Here is a 23,616-nt window from a genome sequence, read left to right on the forward strand (position 1 = left end):
GCACTATGCATGCAGTCTTGTATGTACCTGCACACTTGTCTTTTATACCTTCAATTCCCCAGTCTGTATCCTTACACTTCCACCAAACACTCTGTAACTGCTGTTGCAGTATTATAGTGACCCATCCAACAGTATGTGCTTATCCATTCACTGTGCTAAAACTGAAGCACTTATTAATTCAGTCAGGCACTCTCCTTGCAGAACTGTAATCTTTCAGTCAGTACCCAAGTACTCATGCAGCAAAGTAGTCCTTAGCGCATGGACTGCTTGAAATCCCTATACACTATGCATGCAGTCTTGTATCTACCTGCATACTTGTCTTTTATATCTTCTATTCCCCAGTCTGTATCCTTACAGTATTACCAAACACTATGTCACTGCTGTTTCAGTCTTGTAGTGACCCATTCAGCAGTATGTGCTTATCCCTTCACAGTGCTAAAACTGAAGCACTTATAAATTCAGTCAGGCACTCTCCTTGCAGAACTGTTATCATTCAGTCAGTACCTAAGCACTCATGCAGCAAAGTAGCCCTTAGGGCATGGACTGCTTGAAATCCCTATGCAATGTGCATTGCAGCCTTGTATCTACCTGCACACTTGCCTTTTATAACTTAAATTCTCCAGTCTGTATCCTTACACTTTCACCAAACACTCTGTCACTGCTGTTTCAGTATTGTAGTGACCCATCCAGCAGTATGTGCTTATCCATTCACTGTGCTAAAACTGAAGCACTTATAAATTCAGACAGGCACTCTCCTTGCAGACCTGTAATCTTTCAGTCAGTACCCATGTACTCATGCAGAAAAGTAGAGTTTAGGGCATGGACTGCTTGAAATCCCTATGCACTATGCATGCATCTTGTATCTATCTGCATACTTGTCTTTTATATCTTCTATTCCCCAGTCTGTATTTACACTTTCACAAATCACTTTGTCACTGCTGTTTCAGTATTGTAGTGACCCATTCAGCAGTATGTGCTTATACATTCACTGTGCTAAATGTGAAGCACTTATACATTTAGTCAGGAACAATCCTTGCAGAACTGTTCTCATTCAGTCAGTACCCAAGAACTCATGCAGCAAGGTAGGCCTTGGGGCACGGACTGCTTGAAATCCCTATGCACTATGCATGCAGTCGTGTATCTACCTGCACACATGTCTTTTATACCTTCAATTCACCAATCTGTATCCTTACACTTCCACAAAACACTCTGTCACTGCTGTTTCAGTATTGTAGTGACCCATTCAGCAGTATGTTGTTATCCATTCACTGTGCTAAACCTGAAGCGCTTATAAATTCAGTCAGGCACTCTCCTTGCAGAACTGTAATCATTCAGTCAGTATCCAAATACTCATGCAACAAAGAAGGCCTTAGGGCATGGACTGCTTGAAATCCCTATGCACAATGCATGCAGTCTTGTATGTACCTGCACACTTGTCTTGTATACCTTTAATTCCCCAGTCTGTATCCTTACACTTTCACCAAACACTCTGTAACTACTGTTTCAGTATTGTAGTGACCCATTCAGCAGTATGTGCTTATACATTGACTGTGCTAAAAGCGAAGCACTTATAAATTCAGTCAGGCACTCTCATTGCAGAACTGTACTCAGTCAGTACTCAAGTACTCATGCAGAAAAGGAGGCCTGAGGGCATTGACTGTTTGAAATCCCTATGCACTATGCATGCAGTCTTGTATCTACCTGCACACTCTACTTTTATATCTTCAATTCCCCAGTCTGTATCCTTAAGCTTCCACGAAACACTCTGTCACTGCTGTTTCAGTATTGTAGTGACCCATTCAGCAGTATGTGCTTATCCATTCACTGTACTAAAACTGAAGCACGTATGAATTCATCCAGGCACTCTCCTTGCAGAACTGTAATCATTCAGTCAGTACCCAAGTACTCATGCAGCTAAGGCGTTTGTTTGGGGTGGTGGCAGCACCTCGATATTCCGCTTGTGAAGGCGAGCAGATTGCGAGGGTTCTCCTCTGCTCTTTCCTGCATCCCACTGCATTACCGAGTCATTTTTTACTACATGCAATTGATTTTAATAATTGTGGTGTAATAATTCTGTGTCTTTTAAATACTTTTACAAACTATTGTGCTTCGAGATCTGGTCCCCCTGTGCCCCGTTCCACCGCGGCTTCCAGGTGCCGATTGTTGTGGAGGGCTAGGTCGGGTGCCATCTTGAGTGAGGCCCGGACCCTGCGGGACCAGAGTTAGCGGTCCAGCGGAGGGAGGGGCTTGGTCTACAAATAGATCTGGTGCTTGTGGGTCTGAGCGTTTGTTTGGGGTGGTGGCAGCACCTCGATATTCCGCTTGTGAAGGCGAGCAGATTGCGAGGGTTCTCCTCTGCTCTTTCCTGCATCCCACTGCATTACCGAGTCATTTTTTACTACATGCAATTGATTTTAATAATTGTGGTGTAATAATTCTGTGTCTTTTAAATACTTTTACAAACTATTGTGCTTCGAGATCTGGTCCCCCTGTGCCCCGTTCCACGGTGGCTTCCAGGTGCCGATTGTTGTGGAGGGCTAGGTCGGGCGCCATCTTGAGTGAGGCCCGGACCCTGCGGGACCCGAGTTAGCGGTCCAGCAGAGGGAGGGGCTTGGTCTACAAATAGATCTGGTGCTTGTGGGTCTGAGCGTTTGTTTGGGGTGGTGGAAGCACCTTGATATTCCGCTTGTGAAGGCGAGCAGATTGCGAGGGTTCTCCTCTGCTCTTTCCTGCATCCCACTGCATTACCGAGTCATTTTTTACTACATGCAATTGATTTTAATAATTGTGGTGTAATAATTCTGTGTCTTTTAAATACTTTTACAAACTATTGTGCTTCGAGATCTGGTACCCCTGTGCCCCGTTCCACCGCGGCTTCCAGGTGCTGATTGTTGTGGAGGGCTAGGTCGGGCGCCATCTTGAGTGAGGCCGGGACCCTGCGGGACCCGAGTTAGCGGTCCAGCGGAGGGAGGGGCTTGGTCTACAAATAGATCTGGTGCTTGTGGGTCTGAGCGTTTGTTTGGGGTGGTGGCAGCACCTCGATATTCCGCTTGTGAAGGCGAGCAGATTGCGAGGGTTCTCCTCTGCTCTTTCCTGCATCCCACTGCATTACCGAGTCATTTTTTACTACATGCAATTGATTTTAATAATTGTGGTGTAATAATTCTGTGTCTTTTAAATACTTTTACAAACTATTGTGCTTTGAGATCTGGTCCCCCTGTGCCCCGTTCCACCGCGGCTTCCAGGTGCCGATTGTTGTGGAGGGCTAGGTCGGGCGCCATCTTGAGTGAGGCCCGGACCCTGCGGGACCCGAGTTAGCGGTCCAGCGGAGGGAGGGGCTTGGTCTACAAATAGTCATGCACTTTAAGACGTGCAGCGGCCACGCGCAGCGGGCGCGCCGACTGCGCGCCGAAGGAGCGCCAAAGGAGGGCCCGTCTGTGCCCATCCGTGTCCCGGACGTGCCCAGTGCCAGCCCCCCTGCCGGTGCTTCATGGATGCCCTATAGGACCACCGCCCGATACTCCCGTGAGTACCTCATGGCACTGAAAGTCAGGACCTGTATGTGCAATGCTATATGGGAGGTGGCAGACAGTGCATCTCGGGTTTGTCATGCGTGTAATTTTCACTTCCAACCCATTCTAAATCATCCTGCTCGAAGTCCTGTTGATTCCTCACTCATTAGAGCAGGTTTGATTAATGCAAGGTGACTGGTCAAGCATGCAGCAGATATTTTTGAACTGTTGAGTGAGAATCAGCTTGACCTACTTTTTATTACTGAAACCTGGCTTAATGAGACTTGCGCCCCATCAGTTGAACTTGCTATTCCACGGGGTTACAACATTTCTAGGAATGATCGTCCACTTGGTAGAGAAGGAGGTATTGCCGCTGTCTATAGGGAACAATGGACCTTTTCCCATGACCCTCAAGATCAGCTGGCTGACGCCGAGGTGCTCCACAATCTTTAGCATTTAATTCTCATTTTTCCGTAGGCGGTACACTGGTTTACCGGCCTCCGGGTTACGCTGGAAACTTTGTGGGGGCACTGGAAGAGGTTATAATCCCACGGGCTCTAAGATACTCTAGATATCTCCTCTTGGGGGATTTTAACATCCATGTTGATAGTTTGGACTCTCCGGAGGCTGCCCGCTTAAACGAGGCTCTCTCCATGGCCCAGCTAAAACAATGGGTTGTGGCTCCCACTCACTCGGGTGGACATGTCCTTGATCTGGTATGCTCCAACTTCGACATTGACATGGCCTGCCCTGAGATAGTGACCTGGTCAGATCATAAGCTGATTAGGTTTGCTTGGTCTCTGACTATTTCTGCTGAGAACAGTACTCAAGTTGCTCACGCACAGAAGATTAATCTAGATATCCTGTCAGATTGTCTAGCCGCCTCCTGCCCACTACTTCCTTTAGAAATTGAGGCGGCAGTCAGTTTGTTTAACTCATGGGTGGAACATGAGACCGCTGCCTCTATTAATAAAGGCCAGGTTTGTAGACTACGTACCACCCCCTCCAAACCCTGGTTTTCTCATTCTCTTCGCGATCTCAAATCGGGTTGTAAGAAACTTGAACGGATCTGGAGACAAGCATATCTGCCTGAGGCAAAGAAGGATCTGCGGGTGGCGCAAAAAAAGTATTATGCGGCCATCAGATCTGCCAAAAGCTGCTATTATGCAGGGCGAATTAATAAAGCTAATAACAACAGTAAGGACATTTTTACCATTGTAAAAAGCTTTGTTTCACCCTGTGCGGCTCAACCCCTGCTGCCCTCATCGGAGAAACGGTGTGAAGAGCTCTCTGTGTTTTTTGTTGAAAAAATTGCCAAAATTCAAGCTGACTTGCTAATTGTTTGTAATGGCTTCCCCTCTCTCCTGGCGGCTCCCCCCCCCTGCGATGCCAGAACCCACAGAGCAGTTCGCTAACTTTGCTCTGTCATCGAAACTGGACATCGTCGCTGTCCTCACGGCCTTAAAATCAGGATCCCCCTCTGACCCCTGTCCTGCTAGAGTCCTTGCGGGACTAGCGGAAATAGTTGGAAACGAGGTTACTCAGATCATTAACCTTTCTTTTCTCACTGCAACCATCCCGGCCAGCTGGAAGCAAGCAAAATTGCTTCCACTCCTGAAAAAAACGGGACTGGACCCTGCCGTCCCCTCCAATTTCCGGCCGATATCATTGCTGCCAGCTCTTGCCAAAATCTGCGAAAAGATCGCTTTCAATCAACTGGATAAGTTTGTTGAAACCACTCAGGCACTTCATCCAGCTCAATCTGGTTTCAGAGCGGCCTATAGCACCGAGACTGCCTTAGTTGAAATATCCGAGGCTATCCGGGAATGTTTGGACGGAGGTGGCAGAGCGGCTCTGATTTTATTAGACCTCTCTGCTGCCTTCGATACGGTACCCCACTCCCTTCTGCTTTCTAGACTCGCAGCTATTGGCATCACTGGTCCTGCATTTGACTGGTTGACATCATTTCTAGATAACAAGTCGCAACAAGTCTGGATGCCTCCCTTTGCTTCTTCCCCTAAGAAACTTACTACGGGAGTCCCACAGGGTTCCACTTTGAGCCCCCTGCTTTTTAACATTTATCTTACCCCTTTAATTTACCTTGCAGAACAGTTAGGGGCAAAAATTATGGCCTACGCCGACGATACCCAACTTTTGTTCACCTGGCCTAAGAATAATTTAGACACGTCGGCGGCCCAACTTTGCCTATCTTCTGTTTTTCGATGGTTAGCACTCGCCCAGCTAAAGTGTAACGAAAGTAAGTCTGAGATTTTGCTGTATGGCTCCTTTCCTGACAATTTTAGTGACCTCCTCTGGCCTGCTGACCTGCCCTGTCCTAAATCCATTGGCGGCCCCGCAAAAAAATGTAGGAGTCTGGTTCGGAAATGACCTCAAATTCGAGGATCATTTAAAAAAACTTACGGGGGTCTGTTTCTCTACTTTGAAAACTCTACGTAGGTTTTTTCCCCTCCTCCCGAGAGAGGCCAAAGAGACTGTGATTCGCGCTCTGATACTCTCCAGGTTGGATTACGCGAATGGCCTGTTCTGTGGACTACCGGCCTATCTGATCCACCGTCTTCAGGTCATACAAAATGCCGCTGTGAGACTCCTGTTCAACATACCTAGGTGCTCCAGTGTTCGCCTTCTACTTCGTGACCTACATTGGCTCCCAGTTGCCCATAGGATTATGTTTAAAATTCTTGTCCTTTCTTATCGTGCGGTTCATCAAATTGGCCCAGTTTACCTGAGGAAAAGGTTTTCCCTCTATGTCCCTAACCGCTCCCTCCGGTCGGCCAATTTGTGCCAAATGTCCGTGCCTAAATTTAAGTATTGCAGACTAGGCGGCCAATCCATCGCAGTCAGAGCCGCGAAAGCCTGGAATGTTCTCCCCCTTCACATTAAAACAGCGCCTACCATCATTGCTTTTAAGAAAGGACTGAAGACCCATCTTTTTAACAATACTCTGTAGGTCTCTTTCCTTTTTCTGTTATTCATTCCAGGAACTCCTTTGCTCTGCCTTCACTTTTCCGCGCCAGGATACTATTTTTTAGTAATAGAGCGCGCTACAAAAGCCTTTATAATAATAATAAGTAGACCTTAGAGCTTGGACTGCTCTAAATCCCTTTGCAATATGCATGCAGTCTTGTATCTACCTTCACACTTTTGTTTTATACCTTCAAGTCCCCAGTCTGTAGTCTTACACTTCCACCAAACACTCTGTCACTGCTGTTTCAGTATTGTAGTGACTCATTCAGCAGTATGTGCTTATCCATTCACTGTGCTAAAACTGAAGAACTTATATATACAGACAGGCACTCTCCGTGCAGAACTATAATCATTCAGTTAATATCCAAAATCTCATGCAGCAAAGAAGGCCTAAGGGCATGGACTGCTTGAAATCCCTATGCACTATGCATGCAGTCTTGTATCTACCTGCACACTTGTCTTTTATAACTTGAATTCCCCAGTCTGTATCCTTACACTTCCACAAAACACTCTGTCACTGCTGTTTCAGTATTGTAGTGACCCATTCAGCAGTATGTTGTTATCCATTCACTGTGCTAAAACTGAAGCACTTATAAATTTAGTCAGGCACTCCCCTTTCAGAACTGTAATCATTCAGTCAGTATCCAAGTAATCATGCAGCAAAGTATGCCTTAGGGCATTTATAAGTCCTTGAGATTTAGCACAGTGAATCGATTAGTGCATACTGCTGAATGGGTCACTACAACAATGGAACAGCAGTGATAGCGTGCTTGGTGAAAGTGCAAGTATACAGACTGGGGAATTGAAGGTGTGAAAGACAAGTGTGGAGGTAGATACAAGGCTGCATGCATACTGCATAGGGGTTTGAAGCAGTCCATACCCTAAAGCCTACTTTGCTGCATGAGTACTTGGGTACTGATTGAATGATTACAGTTCTGTAAGGAGAGTGCCTGACTGAATTTATAAATGCACAGTTGTCTGTCACACCTTCAATTCCCCAGTTAGTATCTATGATGTTGCAGCAAATACTCTGTGTCTCCCCTTGTACTGCTGTAGCGATGCATTCAGCACCATGCACTAATGCATTCACTGCTCCAAAATTCAAGCACTTATAGATTCATTCAGGTACTCTTCTTGCAGATGTAGTTCATGAAACTCCTTGTAGTATGTATGCATTTTTGTTATGAATTAAATACTTGTTTTTCATTCTTAGTCAATGTAGATTGTATTTGTTTAGTAATAGAATAGCATATTTTATATATTTATTTTTATAACATTATATATATTTTTAACAACAGATTCTATTTATCAACACTAAAAGAAATTCATCATGCCTTTCAAAAAGTGAAAAGAGGAAACAATATAAAAAAGCTTACGTTTTCAAGAAAAGTCATCTACAAGATTTACCTGAACAACAATGTGTGGACAAAAAGAAAAAAACTCCTGGTAAGACAACAAAGGATTTTGTAAAAAAATTATCAAACACTAGGAATAGTGTGAAGAATGGGAAAAATAAAAAGAATGTATCTGCAACAAAAAGAAAAACAAGAGAAAAAACAAAAATAATGGGAAATCATGTTCTAAAGAAGCACTGTATAGTAAAAGGAGGAAGAATCAATTTCAGGAAATTAAAAAAAGAATGTTTTACAATAGAGTTGTTTTAAACTTATTGAAGGATATGAAGAAATGTAAAAGAAAATCAGCATTTTATAAGAAGAAGAAACATATTGAAAGTATTGTTGAGAAGGCTTTTCGATTAAAAATAAATGATTTATTTTAATAATCAATAGAATTCGATCACTAGATAAACCAATCCATTTAATTAAGGTTAACAGTAAGTGGAGAAGACTATCAAATCAATCAAAATAACTTTATTCGGTTATTATACAGAAAAAATAACCATAAAAGTTCAATAATAAATCACAGTCCCAAGATTTAAAAAGATATAAACACAAACATGATTCATTAAGAATAGACTAGTTATATTTCATACATAAGTAGATTTCCGTGATCTAAAAATATATATTTTTTAAAGCAGAGACAGATGCAACAGTAAATATATTGTCTAGTTTCTGGATGGCTAAAAAAGCAGGGCGACGTTGCCTGAGTTCCATACTCTTCAATATTGGCACAATCCATCTCCTTCTCGGGTTAGTGTAGAATTTACAGAATTACAAGATATGCATATCTGATTGGCTGGACAAGTCATCGCATGGACATTTGCAAAGTTGTCTTGTCCAGTCATTCATCTTGGGGAAACTTAAACGTCTAAATAAGATGTTTAACCTAAGCTGCGTTAATAGGAACCTTTCAAAATCTTTCATGTGTAGCTTAACATATGGTTGAATATTAAAAGTGGTCATCGTTAGGTGGTGAGCCACCACTGAAATCTTGTTCATTTCGGTGTTAGTTCTGCAGTCACTCAGATGCATCATACAAAGATTATTAAGCTCTTTCATAGAGACCTGGCACATCGATAAGGGATCACTGTAGTATTCTTGGTGGCATATTTGTGTGAGAAACATCTTTACATAGTATAACCGTCTTCTCTTACTAACATTATCAGTGCTCATCGCATACTTCAGAATAGAACGGTTAAAAACACACTCCCCGGAAGTCCATATCCTGTGCCACAGAAGAACCGGTTGAACCTTAATAACATCTTCTAGATACGGTTGCCCAAGTTCAGCATGGCAGATGAACGTAGAGACACTATCTAGGACTGCTAAAAGGTATCTCATAAAACAATTTTCTGCCACCTGTAGCGATTTCACATTTCATAGCCCCATATTCTTGCACCGTAGGTCGCAATAGCTACACAGGTTGCTCTGTAAACACATAAAAGGTCCCCCATCGGTCACCTACCCATTTTTCTGCTAAAATTAGTCAGAGCCATTAACCCCTTCACAGCTGGGCAAATTCCCCTGCTGTGCTGGGGGCACACACAGAGCCCCCGTGCTCATGACAAGGTCAGCTCGTCATGAGCCATGGTGGTCGGGTGCTCATAACGAGCTGAGCTTGTCATGACCACACCCGTTTCTTTAGAACGCTCGCACAGCAGGGGAATTAGCCCAGCATGCGAGCGTTTTAAAGGTCATGACGAGCTCAGCTCGTCATGAGCACACGAGCACCGTGGCTCGTCATGAGATTTGAGGTGCTATAGATTTATAAAACAGAAACCGCCTTGTTTTTATCGCATTACTCCTTGAGCCGGACTGATCAAACAATATTCTTAAATAGGGGAATGTGGGTATAAAATCCAGCGGTTTAGAATTAATGTACATTACTTTTTTCTTTTTATTTGCCCCTAGGGCCACAATTCATACAAAACATTTTCGTGCAATTAATTCTCTGATCCAGATTTGTCATGAATTGGTAGAAATATGTAACCATCCGTTGCATGGCGACAGGCGTCCGGGCCATCAAAACCACGTCATCAGCATATAGGAGTGCGGGGACAGATCTATTAGCTATCATATGCATGTCCCAGTACTCCCGCAACAATGTTCTTTCCAGGTCATTAATGTAAATTGTGAACAAGAAGGGGGCAAGGACACATCCTTACCGCACTCCTCTTGAGATACTAAAGGGCCTTGTGCACTCTCCATTCTTGGCAAATCTAACTTTGGCTCTTGCCCTAGAATAAAGCTCCCTAAGAAAATTAATTATATTTTCATCAGCCCCTAATTTTTCCAGAATCAGCCATAACTTACTATGGGTGACACAATCAAAGGCTGACATTAAATCAACAAAGGTTTAAAATGTGCGACCTCTCTTGGCTTTGGTATATTTTTCTAAAAGAATATGTAAATTAAGGCCCTGGTCAATTGTGCCTAGGCCCTTCCGAAAGCCGTATTGGAGATCACTAATTATCGAATGTTCATCGGCCCAAAATTGTAATCTGTTTAAAATCACATGACCAATAATCTTGATTGTTGAGTCTAGTAATGATATAGGGCGATAGCACGAGCAGCTTGTTCTATCCCCCTTTTTGAATATAGGTACAATAATAGACTCATACCATGACGGTGACAATCCATACGAACAGCATGCATTGAACAGTTGTGTGAGGAGTGGACCCCATAAAGCCACTTATTTTTTTACAGGTCAACCGGGACCCCATCCGGGCCCGGAGCCTTTCCTCCCATAACCCAGGTTAACTTAATTCAGGATGATACCCAGATCCACTCTCTTAAGGGTATGTAGGGGCTCCTCTTCCACTACAATCACAGTTGGCACCTGCTCTGATGCAGTAGAAACACTATATAAGTCTACATAATGTGACACTCATTCGCTCTCAGTTCTGGCTATCTCTACTCTTGCTTTTACTTTATCATTTAAAAAAGGGGCATTAACCGCTTTCCAAAAAGCTGCAGAATCTCTTTTCAAAGAAGCCTCACACAAAGAATCCCATGCTTCCTTTTTCATTGCATCCTTTCTTGTTTTCAGGGTCTTCTTATAAAATCTTTCTAAATTCCCTTATTAAACTCTGATCGTTATCAGGAGCGTTTAGGGCGTGCTTGAGGTTAGAATAAGCCTTAGTGCAAGCTGTATCAATCTAGCCCACTGTATCTTCTCCAAGGTTGTTCATTTCTACCCATAGACTTTTTTTAATATATGAGGCAATTGCTGCAATTTTTTTTATAATTACAGAATTGTCTGAATTTTCATCCAGGCAAGCATAGATACTGGGTTCACATTTCTTTACTAGATTATAGAGAAAATCCTCCGGAATCACCTTTGTCCATTTTAGGGAATACCCGTTTTGTCTATTCAGAACAATATTGTTTATGAGCTGCCTTGATGTACTATTTCTATCAGATTCATGGTTAGATGTTATAATTTCAACACTTAGGGGGAAATGATCGCTTAAGGCAATATCCAAAGTATTAAAATTCTTAACTTGTCCCAAATATCTAGTAGATATCAATATATAGTCGATTATTGAGAAGACACCTCTACCATTGAAAGTGAGACAAAAAGGGGCCTCTGGTTGGCAGACTCTATTAGCATTCATGAGGTCTCCACATACAGTACGTTCAAAATACATTAAACTGGTCTCTTTATCCAGCATTATACCACATGGCCCTAACTCCCCCCTTTTACATTATGAACAATTAAAATCCCCTCCCCAAATGACAAGTACTTCTTTAGTTTTCCATCCTAGCAGACTTTTAACATTTATCCTCAGTGCTTTCAGCATATCTTCCATTGCCTCAGAGGGGGCATTAATATAAACATTTACAATGATCAAACAGAGCACTTTGTCAATATGTATCCTGACCATATGATAATATCTATTATCATGGGGCATCTCTATTTTCTCACATTTAAAAAGATTCGAGATATAAGTACAGAGTCCCCCTTTAGCCCTACCATGTGTTGAGCCTATCGCTGGTGTAAATAATGTTTTAAAATCACACAGATGGTGGGACTCTTCAATCCAAGTTTCTTGTAGGCTCAATATATCATACATATTTACAAGATCAATCCAGATTTGATTAGACACCTTTGTTTTTAACCGCATGCATGCTGCGGTCATTTTTGCGCTGTGCGGCTTTTTTTCGATTTACCGCGTTACATGACGAGCTGAGCTCGTCATGAGCATGCGAGCGCGCAACTCATGACGAGCTCAGCTCGTCATGAGCATGGAAGGGGTTAAGCCAGCCACATTCCAAAACATAATCAACCATTTACCCTTTTCAATGGTACTATCTACCTGGCCGATACTACCAAGATCATCACTGGTATTGATGTTATTTTGAATCACGATGTTCATTGCTATACCATTTTCCTCCACTACACCAATCTCTTCTGTATTAGTTTCTTCTTTATTAGTTACCCCAAGTCTCACGCAGGGATCCAATTGAAAACAATTCGCTCCATCTAAGGGATCACCGTTTAATTGTTTTACATTTGATAGATTTGAAGTCACTTTAACAGTAGGGTTCCCGGCTCTCAGGCAATCCACTCCTTCAAGCCCATAGAGCATGTCAAAGCGATTAAACGTCTGGATAAAAAATTTATTTTTATACGTAATCATGGCATCCCCTCATTGTACCCCAGAGGAACACAAATTTAGTGGCAGAATAGAAGGGGGGATAAAAGTAGCTTAAATCAAAAGTTTGTATACCACTTACCCCCCTTCGGTGGTACCAGTCACAAATGTGACGAACCACCCGTCTACCCCTAAAGTTAACAATGATACAATCACCAGCTAAATCCTCAGGTCTATGATCCACCCAACTTACTCTTCGAGAATACAAAATTTCACTATGTATTTAGGAAGGAAGGGGTCTATTATTGTTTAGCCAAAAGATTGCCTTATTTTTTAATTCTGAATAAGTTTCTATTCTACCATTGTCCAACTAGGGGACCCCACCCAATATAACACCATATGGAAAGGAATCTGGTGGTAAGTCAATGCGTGTAATAGTGCGCTTTCGTTTAATGGGATTTGTTGTTTCCTTAACTAAGCCTGTTGGTTTTTGGGCCGGTCCCAGGTCCCGTGATTCCTGTTCTAGCCCCTCTCCCCCTACCCTGTGTCGTTCCTCTCTTCCTTGTATCAGTGTCCCACTATGAGTACTTGTGCCAGCTTGACTAGTCCCGCACAATGATAAAGAAGGTGTATTAGATGCAGTTGGAATGAGCAATGGGGTAATTATGGTTGTGGAATCTCGTGTTATGTTATTTTCCACTACACTTGGCTTGGATATCCTCTCTACAGATTTTTTCAGGGAATCAAAATTTACTGTAGTCAACCGTTCGAATTTTTCCAGTCTATCGCTAATCATTTTTAACCTCTCTAACAAGGGTAGCATGGAAGACTTTGTAAGAAGTTGGCCTAGTATATTATGTTCACTATTCTAGTGAGCACCCTGCACCAGTCCAAACAAACCTTATGGTGATGGTTGTAAAGTCAACCTTATAGACCAGCTACCCTAGTGGTAGCATGGACAAAGCAGTCTTAGGCTAACACTTCAGAGAGCATGTGAAGCCAATTGTTTTACCAATAATAACCCCTTGAATACCAGATGAAAGGACACCACACAAGGTATATATCAAATATATATTTATTTATTAGTAACACAACCCCTCTGCGCTCTTTATGAGGTCAGAGTTCGAGATACAGCACAATTTACTCAATAAGCATACTATAAGTTGCACAAATACAATTCTGCCCTAGGGGCCTCACAAACCATATACTAAAGAAGTGGTATAAGAACCACTTCAGGAAAGGTGAATAGGCCTAGGGCCTAGGGAATCGCTGGGGCTACAATGATCAACCAAAGGACTGGAAGTAGGAGACCCACAGGATGCATGTGCAGTGTCTAAACACATACGCGTGTTACCATTGAAAGTCAATGGGAACGTGAAAGTCACAAAGTAGTTGATTTAGGACATTTCCGGATGGACTATGGGAAAACCCAGTTAAACTAAGACACTTGGATAGTTGTTACCCACGGAAGCACCGGAGTACTCGAGTTACCTCACCCAGGGAAGCCGGGTGCATATGTGTGAAGTCGTGTCGGGTTTCGTCGTCGAATCCTATGGAGAGCTGCAAGAAGATGCTGCAGGCGACCAGGAGGAAGATGTCCGGGTGGATCCAAGGGTGGATCGAGGAAGTGAAGAACCAGAAAGCAGAGGGGACAGAGTCTGGGTCACTAGCCACTGACCAGGAAGGAACCAGGAAGAACCAGGCGATGTTGAGATGCAATCAGGTGATGTCATTAAGCTTGTCTCTGCAGCCATGTAGACCAGGAGGTGTTGACGATGACCAGGGATAAGGACTGCCCCATGAAGGATCTCGCTGATGGCGGTGTCGGCTTCCGGATTGGAGTCAACAAGCCTTGGCAAAGGCAACCCAGGCAGAAAGGGAAGATCGGCTTCTGTTCAGACCAGCAAGGTCTGAGGAGCTTCCCTGTTACAGGAAGCAGGAGCAACCCCAGAGCAACCAGGCAAGTGGTGTTGTTTCAAAATGGTGTCTTTAGGAGGGCCACTAGCCAATGGGCTAGCAACCACGAAGACGCGTCGAGGAGAAATGCAGGCACAGGCCCCACGCGGCACTCGTGGAGTGTGGAGGGCTGAGCTTCAGTGCACTTACTGCTCGGGGTTGGGGCTTCTCAAACCCCACTGCACAACTTTGATGACGCATCAGAAGCTGCACAGTTAGCAAAAAACAGGTACTGCAGGATGTCCGGTCCCACGTCTCTCGTGTCCGCCACGGGTCTCAGCTTTGCTGTGGATATGGGTTGGAGTCAGAGAATTCTGGAAGTCCAGAGGCTGCATCGCTAGGTCATCAGGTTCCATCGGGAGCATCGACAAAGCAAACCGGCATGTTACTGGTGGTGCCTGTTTGCACAGGGTGGTCACTCCTTGACCACAAGGGAGATTCTTCAGTTTTCTAGTTGCACTAGAATGTCGAAGGTCCAGAGTTTCGTTTCAGAGTTTCAGTTCAGGATAATCTAAAGTCTCTAGACGCAGCTCCTACCTATATACTGATTTGAGGGGCCGGATTACCCACTAGGTCCCTCCTATGCGTGGGACCAGGGAAGGGGGTGGTTACATCCCCTTTCCCTTTGTCCAGTTTCACGCCAGAGCTGGGGCTGGAGTGCCCCAGCAACTGGTTTGAACCGGGCTATGCATGGGGCACCTTGTGTGCCCCAGACAGTGTCTTATTTCATTCAACCCACCCTGCCCCAATACACAAGAGCCTGTCTGGGAAGGTGCTCGCACCTCCCAAGGCAGGAAACCTATTGTCCAGGCCTCCCCTGCCGGAGTTTCATCCAGCAGCAGGAGGTCAGACTTGTGTCTGTGCCACCCGCATCCACTTTGTGATGCTGAGGCTCTGTTTAACTTTAACAGGGTAAAGCTACAACTACATGTCTTCTCCCTCTAGAAGGGTGGAATGCTACCCCCGCCGGCAGAACTGGTGGGGGGTAGTATTCCAAAGCGTATGAAACCTTACACGACATGTTTTGATAAAGTCAAACCAAAGTTAGCATTAACCGCGAGGATTATAATGCACTTAAGAGTATATGGTATGGCTATATCATAGAACAGCTATAAGGACATGGTTCCGAAAGCTGCAGACAGGCTCAGCTCATGTTAGAGCACCATCTCACATAAAACCAAGCACTCTGCCTCCAGGATTGTTAAGGTCTGCCAAAGGAGTGACTTATAGGGATATATGTGTCTATATATAATGGTAGGTATAGGGATACTATACCTAAGCAAGGGGTGATTACACAACCTTGCCCCAGCTGACTGATCAGCCAGCCAGTTGTGTCAGTTTGGATGGCCAGCCAGGGCTGGCATAATACATGCTGCAGCCCCTGGTAGGCCTTGGATGCACCTATGCCCTGGGTACCTATGGTACACTATTTAGGGGCTCACAAAGGTGACCCAATACCCGATTGGATATGTACCTAAAGTACATGGTATGAATTTAGAGAGAGAACAGCTGGGCTGTGGATCTGATTAGCAGACCCACTGCCACACTAGAGTCGAAAAACCAGTGGATCACAACAAAAAGTGTGGAGGTGACCATAGGAAGCAGACCCTACTCTCCTACAGACTTAATCAGTTGCTCTACTTTCTCCACAAAACCCATCAACTTGGAGCAGAGGTAGAAGAGGATCAGCTGACTCTATCGGCAAAGCTCTTACGGAGGGGTGGATGACGTTAAGGGTGCAATAACTATTGGGACTGGGATCTCAGATTCATCATTCTTAGTTATTCTAGACAATTTTGATATCTTTGGACATCTTCCCTTGTGAGAACCCCCTCCACGCTTCCTCTTAACGGTAGGTCCTGTTGCTTGTTTTAAAGGTTGAGGGTTAGGGTTGGGTTTGGATGCTGACCTTGTAGATAAGAGTGGAATCATTAGTTAAAGCAATGAAGCTAGGGTCTTTTGTCACAGATAGATTAGACAATTCCTGTGGCTGACAGTCATTACCTTCTCCTGCAACAGTGTGGTTAGAATTAACATGCATTTGTTGTTCATGTTGTTCTGGTGATATTGCCGACATTAGACCTCCTAGGATGATCGTTTGGAATACATAGGGTCCAGTGAGAGGCGATGTTCAGTCAAGGCTATCTCATGCACTAATACTGATGTGGCCCTGGTTATAAACTGGTCTAGTGTCCCAATAACACTCCCACCCGTCACTACTTTCTTCCCTTTCACTACACGTGCTGCCATTATTCCTACGTGCTGCACTATATAGCATTACCAAAACTTCCCTACCTTGCAAGATAAAACCAAATTTCAGTCCACAGTTATTGATGTCCTTACGATGATAATGTTGTTCAAGGGGTGGCCCAGCCCAGCCTCCTCCAGTCTCCAATGGGCTCAGATGGGGCCGCCCTTGGCCCGGGCTTTGCCCGGCGCATGCCTGCGCGCGTCCCACGAAGCGGGGGCCGCGAGCTGTTAAGAAGGCAGGCTGGGAAATGGTTGTCAGGTGCAGCACCCCCGGAGAGGCTCCTGGGATTTGGAGTTCAAAACACAGAGTCAGCAAGTGCCCAAGTTCACGTTGTAGCGAAGAGGCTCCCGCGAAGCGGGGGCCGCGAGCTGTTAAGTAGGCAGGTGGGGAAATGGTTGTCAGGTGCGGCACCCCCGGCGAGGCTCCTGGGACCTGGAGTCCAAAACACAGAGTCAGCAAGTGCCCAAGTTCCCCTTGCAGCGAAGTGGAAAAGACTAATTAATAGAACTAATTTTTCTGATGTTTTTTTGGGTGAATGGAAACACAGTTCAAGTTCAGAGCCTTTTTTTAATGAAGAAAATTATCTTCAGAGTAATGATTTGTTGCATGCAGTTGACAAGGGTCTTGTCAAATTTTTCGGGCTTGGTACCAAGATGTGGTGCTCAAAACCGAGATGCTAAATAGTCATCACGTGATTGGAAATACACAGGAGAGAAGGTGAAAAGAAACCCATCAGCCCACCAGTTGGCGGAACTTCATCATCTGGGTCATATCACATTTCCGCTTGATTCAACCTCAATATGTTTAGTTGAGGTTTACTAGAACCGGAATGTGAAAAAGAGTTGTCAACCAGACAAAGAGTGTTATAAAGGGCTGATAAGTTTAGTTGCAGTGCTCAAAAGAGTGTGAAAACAAATTTAATGTGAATTAAAAATACCTGTATTGATGTCTACAAAAGAATTTTATTATGGATGACCATCAAGACGGCATGTTTAAAAGCAGAGTAGATGTAGTATGACAATATTACTACATATCAGGAATATTAATTGGTCGACATGTTTCAGCCCTTCAGGGCTTTCATCAGGACCTATGATATACTACTGCAACACTTACCACTTCTAGTGATAAAGAATATAAAGACCTACCAGTGATGTAGTCTGTTATTTCACAGCCTCTCCTATGTAGCCAAAAACACAAACAGAAGAAATTTACACAAAACAAAACAGAACAATTCAACGGTAATTCTATTGACAATTGTGTTACTTCTGCAGTGTTTAAACATTAAATAAATTTCGCTTTAGAGCGTAATTGTACTCACCCAACATTGTAGGGAGGACTAGCCTCACCTCACCTGGCACTCGCTCAGGAAAAGGGAGGCCACGCACTGAGTAGACAAGGATTGAAAGTGCAAAAAAAGCCTACATCAGTTCTCAACAAAGAAATATATATCTCACAACATGCACACAGATGAACAGAGACATTGGTCAGTGGTAACATATGAGAGAAAATCTCCAGTATTTACATGTCCATTATTTTAAAAAAAAACATAAAAAGAAAAGACAAGACAAACAATTAATTACTATCTTGCGTAGTAAGTTTGTTACAGGTATACCATGCTCTCAATAAAAGTGCTTTTTGTGCTCAGGCTGAGATCACCAGCTGGCGATTAACCTGTACTCGGATGCTATTTTGGTAGAGATTCAAATCCTGGAGGGTCAAATAAAAACCACACTAACAACTAAAGGGTTTGAAAAACAACAGGAAGAATCAAATAAAGCCAACAAAGAGTACAAGGATCCCATTTTCTTCGCTAAAATTGATAAATTCAAAAAAGACTTAGCGAAATTCTCCCATGAAAGGATCTATCCCTACACAAGTGATGACTACACCCCTGCTGACCCTAGTAAACAAGGGAGGCCCACTGGATCAAGCTATGCCACTTCCTCTGATTCCAATTCTTCTGACTCTGATAGTGGTAATACGTCCCAGTGGAGAGGTAGAGGGCGTAATAGCCGTCCCAATCGAAGACGAGGTGGACAAGGAAATATGTATCAGCAAGGTCCCTGGTGGCCCCCGGCTCCATGGGGATACCCGCAATTCCCGCCGCCCATGCCACATTATGCCATGCAACCACAATATTATGACAACCAACCTTTTTTAGGTCAGGGCCGTGGCTGGAACAGAGGGAGACGGAGAGGTCAAAACCAAAACCAGGTCCAATGGGAAGACGAGCAAGACACACCGCTAACGCGCAACAAACGAGGCCAGTAGACTCCTTGTCAAATTCTGGTGAGGACTTGGTTGTGAACCTAAGTACCTGTAACCTTTCCCCTTTAGAACATCGAGTACTCAATAAAGGTCTCGGGTTTGTACCCACCAACAATGGCGATGCTTTCCAACTTCGCAGTGAAATGGAGAGATTCTTTCGAAGTGTGAGACTACACTTTTTCTTTAAAGATAAAGAGAAAGATGTTCTTCAATCCACACATGACATAAATACCGGTCTAAAGACCCCATCTCTTTTTATGCCTCTTCTACAACAAGTGCCATCAAGAGTTGGTGCTTTTGAAACAGCAGTGCTTCATGAAATAAAGACTTTGGATTTTTCCCGACATGATACTTTTCAAAATCTATCCAAGCAGGAGAGACAAGCACTTGACACTCTATCCAAAGATAAGAGCATCATGATCAAACCAGCTGACAAGGGGGGTGCGATCGTCATACAAGATATGACTTCATATCGAGCTGAGTGCTTGAGACAATTGAACAACACCCAATCCTACTCATTATTGAGTACGGATCCTACCCCGAGACTCTCAACTGAGATTAAGTCTCTAGTTGAAGAGGCAAGTGCGGAGGGCTGGATAACAGCACAGGAAGCAAGATTCCTTGTTACTCCACATCCAGTCACTCCGTATTTTTACACTTTGCCGAAGATTCATAAGGTAGCGAGACCACCTCCTGGACGCCCGATTATCTCAGGCATCGGTTCCCTTTTGGAACCACTATCTTCCTTTGTGGATGTATTTCTCTCACCCTTGGTAAAAACCATGCCAGCTTTTTTGCAAGATACAAAAGACGTTCTACGTCTTTTAGCTGATATTGAGTTCGACACTAGTCTGGACTATCTTGTCAGCTTTGACGTAGAGTCATTATATACCTGCATACCCCAAGTAGAAACCTTGCAAACTGTACAGACTCTACTAGAAACCACCACAGTAGACAGTATCACACCAATCCCATTTATTATGGAGTTGGCTAGGATTGCGATGACCGAAAACTTCTTTGGCTTTGAAGACTCCCTGTATCTACAGATTTCGGGGACCTCAATGGGCAGTAAATTTGCGCCGAGTTTGGCAAATCTATATGTCCATCACTTTGAGAGTCACTGTGTCCTCAACCACAACAACCCTCATTTCCATCATTTGTTGTTGTGGAAGAGGTACATAGATGACATCCTAGTGATCTGGCGTGGAGACAGCGAGTCTATTCTAACCTTCCAAACATGGTTGAATGATCAGAATCCTTTTCTGAGATTTACTGTGGAGTATAGCAAAACCGAACTCCCTTTCTTAGATCTTCTGATCATCCCTAGAGAAGGTGCCCTGACTAGCCGGTTATATCGTAAACCCATGTCGCGCAACTCATTGTTGAGGTTTGACAGTCACCATCCTCGTTCCTTACGAGAAAAACTCCCTTTTGGACAGTTTCTCAGGGTCCGAAGGAATTGTTCAGAGAAACTAGACTTTCGTGACCAATCAAGAGATCTGTCCACAAAACTTGCACAACGCCTGTATCCCAGTACCCTGATTAAGAATTCGTGCAAAAGAGCATTGAATAACCATCGGGAGGCACTACTTGCACCACCGGTTGTAAAACCTTCTTTGAATAGACTGGCATGTGTGACCACTTTCTGCACCTCGTCAACTAAGATTCAAAAAATCATCAGACAAAAGTGGCGCATATTAAATAGTGCAGGAGATAATATTCCTCTGCCTCTTTTCTCTTTCAAGAGGAGCACTAATCTAAAAGATAAATTAGTCCATACTAGACCATCCAACGCTAGACTTGACACTGCTCCAAGACTGTGGAACCTTCCCCCTGTACAGGGCCACTACCCTTGTGGCAACTGTTCGGTGTGTCCGCAGACGCAGAAGACACTATCTGTGGACATAGGGACGGGACGTCCTTGGCAGCTGATACATCACACAAATTGCAATAGTGAAAGAGTGATCTATCAAATTACGTGTCCATGCACCCTTCGATACATAGGGATGACCACCAGAAAAATAAAGTTGAGGATACAGGAACATAAGAGTACCATCCGATGCAACAGACAAGCAACACGGCTGACTAGTCATTTTTTAACCATGAAACACTCTGCAGAAGATTTACAATGGGTGATATTGGAACAACCCTATATACCACCACATGTAAGTGACATCTCTCAATTTCTGCTAAGAAAAGAGCAGAAATGGGTTTTCAAACTCAAATGCGAAGAAGAGGGGTTAAATGATGCTATTCCATGGTTACAGCTGTAGCGGATTATTGTTGGTGTAGAGTACTGACTGATTGCTGAAAAGAAACACTATACTGCTACTATGGAAGAGTATATTTGGTATTAGCATGGTCCACCCGACACTGGTCTTTTTCTTTTCTTTTCTTTTCCATTCCAAATCATGGTCTTCGACATCATGGCTATATTTCAGTTTCTATTATGTTTCTATTATGGATCCTGTTACTGCCTGAATCAAAAGTGTGATACGAGCCAGGTACACGCTACAGATAATCACTTTTAGCAGAGAAGTGGCGCGGCTTGATCAGTGAGTTTCCTGTACTGGAACGCCTGGAGTACTCTGATGTTGTCATCGGATATTATAAAGAGTCACATCCATCAATTGGGTGGACTTAAATGAAGAAAAGAAATAACACAAGGCTGGCTCTATTTACATTCACGAAATCTCACTATCTTACGCGAACATGTGAATGCTAGCACACTGCCGTCCAACTGAAATATCCGTTTGCTCTCTAATATGTGCTTCTAACAGACACTCCTCACATGCTCAAATGATCGAAAAGGAAATCGGTCTACATATAATATTTTATCGCGCCTGTAATGATACGTTCGCAATCGTGCTTGTGGTCGTGTTTGTGGTTGAGGTGCGCAGGTCTATTTCCTTTTCCGGTTCACCCTTCCAATCACGGACATGCTCATATCACAGAATAGCAGGACCCAGCCTGCCAGCAAAACACGCTGATACGACTAACCAATGACCAATGAGATCATTGGGTTTTGCAGCTTCTTTTCAGGTCCGCAGACACGGTTCAAGCGCCTCAAATGATCGAAAAGGAAATCGGTCTGCATATAATATTTGAGCACGCCGGTAATGACACGTCGTAATCGTGTTTGGGGTCGTGTTTGTGGTTGAGGTGCGCAGGTTTATTTCCTTTTCCGGTTCACCCCTCCAATCACAGATATGCTTACATCACAGAATAGCAGGACCCAGCTTGTCATCAACATGCTGATACGACTAACCAATGCCCAATGAGACCATTGGGCTTTGCAGCTTCCTTCCAGGTCCGCCAGCGGCCTTTTTAGGCGGAAGCAACGCCCGGCTCAAGCACCTCCCCCTCGGCTCAGCCCTTCGACCGAGGCAACGACGGAGAGGTGAGTCCCGTTGCGATGCTCTTCTAAACGAGACGCAGAGACCTTACGCTACAAGTGCGGCTCACCCCAACTAAATGCTGAGAACTTGTGCAAAGAGCATTTCTTTAACTAGAGATAGCCGAATGCCAGTTTCTGAGCAGTGAGCGCACTCAGCTCTTCAACAATTTTTATTGATTATAATTGAAACCTGCAACTAAGGTTTTTTTCAATACTCCCACACATTTCAAATACTCTTAACTTGTTGTGGGCAACTGAGATAGAGGACTCCTGAGTCAGGGATCGAGATTTTGGGTTCCTTGTCTACTCTAGGCGACAAATTGTTTTTTTTTAAAATAACGGACATGTAAATACTGGAGATTTTCTCTCATATGTTACCACTGACCAATGTCTCTGTTCATCTATGTGCATGTTGTGAGATATATATTTCTTTTTTGAGAACTGATGTAGGCTTTTTTTGCACTTTCAATCCTTGTCTACTCAGTGCGTGGCCTCCCTTTTCCTGAGCGAGTGTCAGGTGAGGTGAGGCTAGTCCTCCCTACAATGTTGGGTGAGTACAATTACGCTCTAAAGCGAAATTTATTAGATGTTTAAACACTGCAGAAGTAACACAATTGTCAATAGAATTACCGTTGAATTGTTCTGTTTTGTTTTGTGTACATTTCTTCTGTTTGTGTTTTTGGCTACATAGGAGAGGCTGTGAAATAACAGACTACATCACTGGTAGGTCTTTATATTCTTTATCACTAGAAGTGGTAAGTGTTGCAGTAGTATATCATAGGTCCTGATGAAAGCCCTGAAGGGCTGAAACATGTCGACCAATTAATATTCCTGATATGTAGTAATATTGTCATACTACATCTACTCTGCTTTTAAACATGCCGTCTTGATGGTCATCCATAATAAAATTCTTTTGTAGACATCAATACAGGTATTTTTAATTCACATTAAATTTGTTTTCACACTCTTTTGAGCACTGCAACTAAACTTATCAGCCCTTTATAACACTCTTTGTCTGGTTGACAACTCTTTCTCACATTCCGGTTCTAGTAAACCTCAACTAAACATATTGAGGTTGAATCAAGCGGAAATGTGATATGACCCAGATGATGAAGTTCCGCCAACTGGTGGGCTGATGGGTTTCTTTTCACCTTCTCTCCTGTGTATTTCCAATCACGTGATGACTATTTAGCATCTCGGTTTTGAGCACCACATCTTGGTACCAAGCCCGAAAAATTTGACAAGACCC

This window comes from Lissotriton helveticus, chromosome 3_1, assembly GCF_964261635.1.
Source record: "Lissotriton helveticus chromosome 3_1, aLisHel1.1, whole genome shotgun sequence".
Taxonomy (NCBI): Eukaryota; Metazoa; Chordata; class Amphibia; order Caudata; family Salamandridae; genus Lissotriton; species Lissotriton helveticus.